Source organism: Pan troglodytes, chromosome 5, assembly GCF_028858775.2.
Source record: "Pan troglodytes isolate AG18354 chromosome 5, NHGRI_mPanTro3-v2.0_pri, whole genome shotgun sequence".
In the NCBI taxonomy this organism is placed as follows: Eukaryota; Metazoa; Chordata; class Mammalia; order Primates; family Hominidae; genus Pan; species Pan troglodytes.
Window position 1 is genome coordinate 42,416,480 of NC_072403.2, and position 10,461 is coordinate 42,426,940.

The 10,461-nt window shown below is 45.3% G+C and overlaps 1 protein-coding gene across 2 annotated transcripts in view; it reads right to left on the minus strand.

The window, feature by feature from the left end:
• Positions 1–5,392, minus strand: part of STK38 (serine/threonine kinase 38) — a 54,350-nt gene extending 48,958 nt beyond the window's left edge. Inside the window, exon 1 of one of the 2 annotated variants that reach the window (XM_009451151.5) lies at positions 5,066–5,392. The gene's annotated coding sequence lies outside the window, so the exon portion shown is untranslated. The remainder of the gene's footprint in view (positions 1–5,065) is intronic. The other variant, XM_518435.7, reaches the window with a different exon arrangement.
• Positions 5,393–10,461: the final 5,069 nt, after the last annotated feature.

The window sequence follows — 10,461 nt, forward strand, 5'->3', positions numbered from 1 at the left end:
CACCCAGCCCATGTTTTTCTATATTTTCTTCCATAAGCATATACTGTTACCAATAACTTTTTAAGTTTATCCACAGTTAAAAGAAAAATCTATGATTAAAAATGGTAATCTGATACATACATGCTCTGAGACAGCCTTAAGGTATTTGATAAATGTTTGCCATTTATTTGAATTTACAAGTTAAAATAAAGTTTTAAGTCTTAAAATAAAGGGAACAATATGCCAAAAAACCTGAATCACGATTCTAGTGGTAGAAGCAGCAATACCTTAAAAACAAGAGATCTTAATTTCCTCATTTTACACAAGAAAAAAACACCACCAATGGGTTTAGATAAGTTATAGAATATTTTTTTCCTAAATTTAAAATATTGTTCTCAACCAGGAGTGTGGCACACACCAGTAGTCCTAGCTACTCCAAAGGCTGAGGCAGAATTGCTTGAATCGGGAGGCAGAGGTTGCAGTGAGCCGAGATAGCACCACTGCACTCCAGACTGGGCTACACAGCGAGACTCAGTCTCAAAAATAAATAATAAAATCGGCTGAGCGCGGTGGCTCACGCCTGTAATCCCAGCACTTTGGGAGGCCAAGGCAGGCGAATCATCTGAGGTCAGGAGTTGGGAGACTAGCCTGACCAACAGAGTGAAACCCCGTCTCTACTAAAAACACAAAAATTAGCTGTGCGTGGTGGCAGGTGCCTGTAATCCCAGCTACTCGGGAGGCTGAGGCAGGAGAATCGCTTGAACCCGGGAGGCAGAGGTTGCAGTGAGCCGAGATCATGCCACTGCACTCCACCTGGGTGACAGAGCAAGATTCCGTCTCAAAAAAAATAAATAAATAAAATAAAATCTCGTTTTCCTCCAGATATTTCAGCTAACCTGTATTATCACACTTGGCCAAATTGTTCACTAACATTGACTTGCTCCAGCATTGGCAATAGCGCTCAATTTTTTTTTTTTTTTTTTTTTGAGACGAAGTCTCGCTCTGTCGCCCAGGCTGGAGTGCAGTGGCGCCATCTCGGCTCACTCCAAGCTCCGCCTCCCAGGTTCGTGCCATTCTCCTGCCTCAGCCTCCCGAGTAGCTGGGACTACAGGCACCCGCCACCATGCCCGGCTAATTTTTTCTATTTTTTAGTAGAGACAGGGTTTCACCGTGTTAGCCAGGATGGTCTCGATCTCCTGACCTCATGATCTGCCCATCTCAGCCTCCCAAAGTGCTGGGATTACAGGCGTGAGCCACCATGCCCGGCCAATAGTGCTCAATATTTTATTCTTACCATTCCTACCTCTCATATGATCTACTTCTCTGTCTCTTCATCCCAATATAAAGCTGAGTAAAAATTAGGAGAGGCTGAACACTGTGGTTCATGCCTGTAATCCCATCACTTTGGGAGGGTGAGGTAGAGAGATCATTTGAGCCCAGGAGTTCATGAGTCCAGGAGTTCAAGACCAGCCTGGGTAACATAGCAAAACCCTGTCTCTACTACCCCCTACAGCTGCGGCAAAAAAGAATCATGAGAGTCAAAGGGCCATTTTTCTTTTTTTGGAAATGGAGTCTCACTCTGTCGCCCAGGCTGGAGTGCAATGGCACAATCTCGGTGCACTGCAACCTCCGCCTCCTGGGTTCAAGCGATTCTCCTGCCTCAGCCTCCCAAGTAGTTGGGACTACAGGGACATGCCATCACCCCCAGCTAATTTTTAGTAGAGATGGGGTTTCACTATGTTGGCCAGGCTAGTCTTGAACTCCTGACCTCAGATGATCCGACTGCCTGGGCCTCCCAAAGTGCTGGGAATAGAGGCATGAGCCACCGCACCCGGCCAAGGACCATTTTCAAAGATAGTGCATTTTAAGAAAAGTTTTCAGGTTTTCCCCCTTAATATTTAGTAGCTTTTTAAATTGTTTTGTGGATTAAACTAAGGCTTATAAAACACTTGTTCAAAAAAGCCTTAAAATTATTTAAAAAGCAATTATTTAAAAAGATACGCAGACAAAAATCACATAAATAATTCCTTCAGAGCAGAGATTCAAAACTAAGACTCTACTTGAGAGTCAAACATTTTGATTCATCATGTGCCAAAAAGATCAGTAAAAACAAATTTAAGACACTGCATTAAGAGCTACCTTACTATAAAATATCACATTATTTTTTATGGGGAAGTTTCGACTAATACCAAAGCAAACTCAAATCTTTTAGAGTATCACTAAAGGAATTAAAAAAAAAAAAAAAAAAACCTCTGTTTGGTTTGTGAAGCTTGGGTGTGGTTCCTTATTTGTCAGCCTGTACCCCCCCCCCCACCCACAATGAAAACCACATGCACTCTAAGTGTGTTTGGTGAAGAAATTTAAAAACCAGATGTAAAAACATGTCAAAAGCAAGTGAGAGTTTTGTACTTCCTTGTCTGAAAATTCCTGAAGAAATTGCATATATGTAGTTACATTTTAACAACTGAAATTACTTCAACATAAAAATGTAACAATTTGCCAGGGCACTGGTGCACCCCTGTAATCCCAGCACTTTGGGAGGGAGAGGTAGGAGATTGCTTGAAACCAGCCTGTGCAACATGGCAAAACCCCCGTTGCTACAAAAAAATACAAAAAATTGGCCAGGTTTGGTAGCACACACCTGTAGTCCCAGCTACTCAGGAGGCTGAGGTGGGAGGATTGCTTGAGCTGGAGAGGCAGAGGTTTCAGTGAGTTTGGCTTGTGCCACTGCACGCCAGCCTGGGACAGAGCAAGACTCTGTCTTAAAAACAACAACAACAACAAACACAACACAACAATCTGCTAGTATTTAACCCTAAGGCAAACAGTGCCTTCCATATAACAGGCAGTTGAGTAAGTTAATGATTTTTAGTTGTCAACAAAGCTAAAGAATAAAGATGGCCGGACACGGTGGCTCATGCCTGTAATCCCAGAACTTTGGGAGGCTGAGGCAGGTGGATCACCTGAAGTCAGGAGTTGGAGACTAGCTTGGCCAACATGGTGAAAGCCCGTCTCTACTAAAAATACAAAAAAAATTAGCCGGGCGTGGTGGTGGGCACCTGTAATCCCAGCTACTTGGGAGGCTGAGGCAGGAGAATCGCTTGAACCCTGGAGGCACAGGTTGCAGTGAGCCAAGATCACGCCACTGCACTCCAGCCTGGGTGAGTGAGACTCCGTCTCAAAAAAAAAAAAAAAAAAAAAAAAAAAAAAAAGAATAAAGACTACATTTACACTGATGGATATATCAAAAATGCTTTGACTAATTTAAGTAGCTGGCTGGCATTACTACCTAAACTTTTAAAAAGATCAAAAGGACACTAAATGAACTCAAAGATGCTCAAATATTAGACCAACAAATTCTTAAGCAGAGTGTTTTTCAACTTTTAGAGTTTCTAATATAATGATAAAGACTGCACTCTCCTTCCCTTTGACCTTTCTTTAAACCCTCCTCCACTTCCTCTATTGTAATATAAAAAATTTAGCCTAATTCTAATATCCTTTAATCAAAAGATGTAATTAATATTGCCCTATAGCAATTCATAGATTTACTGGGTCAACCAACTTTTCTTAAGACAGGACTATCCATCAGGCTTTCCACAATTCAAGCCTTCCTGCCCTGACCTAGAAGCCATTGGAGGCCTTTGCCCCATTTGTTTCATTCTTCAACTCTGAAGAATTAGGAAATAATAGGTGGCTGAGGAATTCTTCAAAGTTTTAAAAAATTAACAAAAGGAACTGATCCTCATAAAAGTCAGGTGTAAGGCCTGCAAACTCAAAAGGAAGTCAAATGAAAACCATTATGTGATTCAATCTATATGGTTATGCCTGGCTAACTGACTGACTTTACAATGGTACTCTGTGATCACTATAAATAACCCTCTCTCAACAATATGGACTTTATTTCTTTGCGACTGACAATCTATTATCTTTCATTTGGACGATTCAACATTGGAGCTAAGATTATTGCTTAAGTCGCATGTCTAATCTCTCCCACTGAACTGTAAATCCTACTAAACTGTAATCTCTACCTACACTAGAAAGCAAGCACCATGTCTTATACTTGTTTTAATATTCTTCCCCCATTTCATGCACAGTGCTATGCACTTAGCACCTTAAGAAAGATTAACTAGGAAATATACTCATTTTTGATGTCCATTCCTAGGAGTTTATGTGTGATGGGGGATAGGGCTGGGACATGAAATGGTTTGCTATAGCGTTCTCTCCTCTTAGGAGAAAGCTGGTATCTAACGTTTAGGGTGGGGAGGAGAGCCTGTTATCGAGGTGGTGGTTGTTTTATGTTTAGGGAAACCAAACATACTGCCTGGCTAATTCAGAGGCAGGGTGAGCTCAAAGGGTGGAGACACTCAGGGTCTACTTCACTCTAACCCTCCTCGGTGCATTTCAAACAGAACAAGTTTCTCTCCGAGTCTTTTAGTCGTTTCAGAATGAACTGAGAGATCTGGTCTCTCTGCCGGCCGTTCTGCCCGCTTTCTGACACAGACTTTCCTCTAAGCCCTTACCGACTTTTTCCTCTGGCTGTTGCTTTTCCACTCTCTTCTTAAGAATTTTCCCTGCCTTTTCCTGTGATTTGAAGCTTATCTGAAGCCCAGTATCCTAAGACTAACGGAGAAAGGAGCCGACTCAAAGATACCACACCCCAAGGGGGGCTTTCGACATCTCTGCCTCAGACCACAGTTCACAGACCCCAGAAGAAGGAAAAGGAGATAAAAACTGGTGATGACCGAGATCCCTGAGGGACTGACTGGTGGCAGGGAGCAGACAAAGGTGGCAACATGGAAAGGAAAGCCTGGCTCCCGCTCCAACTGCAAAAGGAGAAAGAGAAAGGATGGGGTGGAAAGGCTGGGACTGGAAAAATGTGGAGAGGGCCAACAAGGGGCATCTGGAGACGGGGGAAGAAGGGGGTTAAGGAGAGGGGCGGAGAGAGGCCAAGAGGCTGAGAGGTTAGGGCTTGAAAGAGGGCGCCGGCGAGAAGGAGAAAGCCCAAGAAGGAGTCGGAGGCTGGGGAAGGAGGAGATAAAGGAAAAACCCCGGGATGGAGTGAAGACGGCGGCAGCAAGCAACTCACCAGAGCCCAGGGAGAGGCAGGGCTGGGGACGGCGGAGAGCCGCAGACGCCCCTTCGGCCAGTAGTCTCGACTTGAAGGCTGGCGAAGCCCCGGCGGCGGCAGCCAACGAGCCAAAGACGGGAGGGGAGGCGTGAGGGACTCTGAGACAGGGGGCAACAGGCGGTTACGGGTGAGGACAACAGGAAGCGTTCCAACTGCCGGAAAAGACGGGAGCGCTGAGGGGCCAAGGCAGCCCGGTCCCCCGGCGCGGAGACGGGCTGGCGCGGCAGCCCGGGGCCGAGACTACGCATGCGCGACTTCCCGGAGCGGCCGGGATTGCGGAACTGCGCTTGCGTGGCCCCGCCCTGCCCCTCCCTTCACCCCCTGCCTAGGGCTGGCTGGTCCTGGGTGAGGCCAGATGTGTGAGTGGGAGGCGGTCTCGAAGTAGGCTGGGCTGAGGGGGAAGTTCCCTTGTTTTCTTTTGTTTTACTTTTTACTTCGAAATAATTATGGACTCACAAGAAGTTGCAAAATTAATACATACAGGTTCCCTATACCATCACCCACCCAGCTTACCTCAACATTTTTCTTAAGATACAACATTCTCAAAGCCAGGAAATTGACATTCGCACAATACAATTAACTAAACCAATACAATTAACTAAACCAATACAATTAACTTCATTACAGACCATACTCGGATTTAACCTGTTGGGTATGCAGTCATGTGCGTGTGTGTGAGTGTGTGTGTAGTTCTATGAAATGTTGTCACCTGTATAGTTCCCACCCACCCCCCTACCCCGTGTAGAACAGGTCTGCTGGAGCCCTTGGCCCCCCTCCTCTTCCTTAAAGTAAGGACCTTACCTGGGATAAGGTGAGCTCTCATAGGTTTGGGAGGTTACCCAGCGGGCGACCCAGTGTGGACAGAAGAAGGTGCTTTTCAAGGCCACCCAACTCTTATTCTGTATACTTTTGGGGGTAAAGAGGTCCCAAGTTTAATAGCCTTTGGACACTTGTCGTTTCTTGAGAATGGAGCACAAAGCCCTCAACTACAAAGTGTCAGGCTCCTGGAAACTAAGATGAACGAGACATGGTCCCTGACTGCCTGCAAAGGGGCCATCTAGGGAGAGAAGGAAGCACGTGCTGCGAGTTATTCATTCATTTCATCTTCAAAGCCCAGTTTCCTTTTGTCTAGCCTCTTAACAAAAATCACTTCTCGCCAGACGTGGTGGCTCGTGCCTGTAATTCCAGCACTTTGGGAGGTCCAGGTGGGAGGATAGCTTGAGCCTAGGAGTTTGAGACCAGTCTGGGCAACATAAGGAGAATCCACCTCTAAAAAAAATTGTTGTAATTGGCCGGCATGGTGGCACGTGCCTGTGGTCCCACCTACTGTGGAGGCTGAAGCAGGAGGATTGATTGAGCCCAGGAGTTCAGGGCTGCTATGAGCCATGATCATGACACTGCACCCCAGCCTGGGCAACGGAGGGAGACCCTGTCTCAATCAATCACTACATACATATCAATCAATCACTTCGCCTTTCATTCTCTCTGCCCAGAGGCCCTTATCCCCAAATGCCTGTTGTCAAAGTCCTACCCATCCTTAAGCTTTTAATAATAGTCCAAGATGTTTGCATAATGCTTTACAGTTTACAAACAACTTTCACTTATTTAATCTCACTTGGTCCTCACTTTGGCAGTGACACACGAGGTTTTGCAGATGAAGTAATTGATACTTAGAGAAGCTAAGTGACTTGACTGAATTCCCACGGCTAGTAAGCCAAGTAGCCAAGAGGGGAACCCCATTTTCTGTCTGCAAATCCAATGTTCTTTCTCCTCTTCTCTTTCCTCCTTCCAAAGCCCAGCTCAAACCTTATCTTCCTCCTGGAACTTTCCCAGTTTCAGAAGAGGAATTTCACTCTCTCTTCTCTCTTATATATATGTTTTTTTTGGGGGGGGGGTTGTTTTTGTTTTGTTTTGTTTTGTTTTGAGATGGAGTGTCGCTCTATCACTAGGCTGGAGTGTAGTGGCACGATCTCGGCTCACTGCAACCTCCACCTCCCAGGCTCAAGTGATTCTCCTGCCTCAGCCTCCTTAGTAGCTGGGACTACAGGACTACAGGCACGTGCCACCATGCCCAGCTAATCTTTTTCTTCTTCTTCTTCTTCTTCTTCTTTTTTTTTTTTTTTTTTGAGACGGAGTCTTGCTGTGTTGCCCAGGCTGGAGTGCAGTGGCACAATCTCGGCTCACTGCAAGCTCCGCCTTCCGGGTTCACGCCATTCTCCTGCCTCAGCCTCCCGAGTAGCTGGGACTACAGGCGCCCGCCACCAAGCCCGGCTAATTTTTTGTATTTTTAGTAGAGACGGGGTTTCACCATGTTAGCCAGGATGGTCTCGATCTCCTGACTTTGTGATCTGCCCGCCTCGGCCTCCCAAAGTGCTGGGATTACAGGCGTGAGCCACCGCGCCCGGCCTTTTTTTTTGTATTTTTACTAGAGATGGGGTTTCACCATGTTGGCCAGGATGCTGTCTATCTCTTGACCTCGTGATCTGCCCACCTCCGCCTCCCAAAGTGCTGGGATTACAGGCGTGAGCCACTATACCCGGCCCTTTCCTCCTATATTAATTTATCTGTACCACAACTCAAATAAGCACTAAAGTTTTCCTCAAAACAGCCCAGCCAAATTATGCTGCTCTTTCTGCAGGAACCCAAAAGGTGACATTTTACCAAGATTCCAATAACTATAATGGACGTTTGTCATTCTTTTTGGCCACTCGAGCATCTGAATCCCTTTCCTATCACCAAAACTGAAATCACTTATACCCATCCCAGACTGTGAGTTGGAAATTAGAAAGATCTGACCTGCATAATTTTGATGTTGTCACATCCCCGTGTTTGTTTGTTTGTTTGTTTGTTTTTTGAGACGGGGTCTCACTCTGTCACCCAGGCTGGAGAGCAGCGGCACAATCATAGCTCACTGCAGCCTCGAACTCCTGGGCTCAAGCAATCCTCCTACCTCAGCCTTGTGAGTAGCTGGGACCAAAGGTGCGTACGACCTTGATCGGCTAGTTTTTTAATTTTTTGTAGAGTCAGGCCTCACTATGTTGCCCAGGCTGGTCTCAAACTCCTGTTCTCAGGTAATCCTCCTACCTCAGCCTCCCAATGTGCTGGGATTACAGGCATGAACCACCTTACACAGTGAGTCGAGCTTTATTTTAAATTTCGATGTTTTGTTCATCATGGATTTTTTGCATTAATTTTGATTTTTGAAAAACCTTGCATTAAAATGGTCTTTATCTTGATTACTGAGCTTTTTGTGCCCAAGGTGAGTGTCTTGCTCACCTGCTCAACTCACCTATTCTTTGTTCCAAGGGAATCACCTGCCTCTCCTTTATCAAGCTGACCTATGATTGCTTCACCAGCCAAAACTGAGCCACTTGGAAAGAACCACAACTCTTTTTAAAAACAGGCATCTTACCCCTTAGCAGTGTGTGCCCCACCTATTGGGGCAGTGGCATCAATTGCCTCTGAATATTCCTTTCATAAGAAGACAGGAACTATGCTTGGGTGCCTGCTAGCCCAGTGCTTCTCAAACTGTAACATGCACATAAATCTCCTGGGATTTGGTTAAAGAGCAGATCTGGCTAAAGTCTGGGGCAGAGCTGAGATACTGCATTTCAAACAAGCCCCCAGATGATGCTATCACTGCTGGTCCATGTACTACACTTAGAGGAGCAAGGAACTTGAACATATATCCAAGTAAAAAGTGAGAAGGAGAAAGTGCCCATAATCCAGCAGCCGTAGGTCCCAACCAAGGCCAAGACTAGGGTGAAGCATGTGAGGGCATAACATTTAAGAAGACACTCACTTTCAGGTTCTACTCCTGCATTTGCAGAACCCTGAGAGTGAAGGCAGCCTTACATTGAGTGTCCTAGGAACCTTGCTTGCCTTAGCCTGGTCCCACCCTGGTAACATAACCACCAAGTAACATTTTGGTGGGTATTCCTCCAGACTATCTTTTTTTTTTTTTTTCTGAGACAGGGTCTCGCTCTGTCACCTAGGCTATAGTGCAGTGGTGCGATAACAGCTCACTGCAGCCTTGACCTCCTGAGCTCAAGCAATCCACCTGCCTCAGCTTCCCAAAGTGCTGGGATTACAGGTGTGAGCCACTGCACCTGGCCTTGAGACTAGTGTGCATGAGTGTGTGTGTGTGTTTTGTTTTGTTTTGTTTTGTTTTGTTTTGTTTTTGAGACGGAATCTCGCTCTGTCACCCAGGCTGGAGTGCACTGATGTGATCTTGGGTCACTGCAACCTCCACCTCCCGGCTTCAAGAGATTCTCCTACCTCAGCCTCCCGAGTAGCTGGGATTACAGGCGTGCACCACTATGCTTGGCTAATTTTTGCAGTTTTAGTAGAGAGGGGATTTCGCCATATTGGCCAGGCTGGTTTCAAACTCCTGACCTCAAATGATCCACCCGCCTCAGCCTCCCAAAGTGCTGGGATTACAGGCGTGAGCCACCGTGCCCGGCCGTGTGTGTGTATTTTAAAAGAGTCTCACTGGGTTGCCCAGGCTGGAGTGCAGTGACACAATCATGGCTCACTGCAGGCTCAACCTCCCAGGCTCAAGTGATCCTCCTGCCTCAGCTTTCCAAGTAGCTGGTCTACAGACATGCACTGCCGCACCTGGCTAATTTTTTAATTTTTTGAAGAGATGGGGTCTCCCTATGATGCCCATGCTAGGCTCCTGGATTCAAGTAATCCTCCCACCTTGGCCTCTGAAAGTGCTGGGATTACAGGCATGAGCCACTGTGTCCAGCTGAGACTACTTTCTAATACACATATAAACGCATGGAATCATAGTATATATGCTTATATTGTATGTAATTATATCTACACATATGCGGTATTATACTGTTACTTGTTCATTTATATCTAAATTGTGATGTTTTAAATCTTCAAGCTCTATTTAATCTCACAAATTCATTTAATCTTGTTCCTCTAAAATACACCCAGTGGCTTTCTCTGAGTGGAGGAATTGTGAGTGGTTATATTTTCTTCTTTATACTTTTCTGTACTTTCCAAATTTTCTACACTGGACCCCATAACCTTTTAATTAAGTTTTTATTTTTATCAAAGTAATACATGTACAGACTTGAAAAAGATTAAATGATCTACAAGACTTATAATGATAAACAGCAATTCCTTGCCCCACCCACTCCCACCAGATTCACTCAGCAGAAGCAGATGCTTTACAAGCTTTTAGTTGTTCTTCTGCCATTTATCTCCTTGTTTTGAAATAACATTGCTATTTCTTAAGTTTTTATTTTTTAATCTTTTTAATTTCCTCAATTAAGATGAGGATTTAACTCACTTATACCACAACTTCTTCTACCACTGCCATCCCTCTTAAATCGATAGTC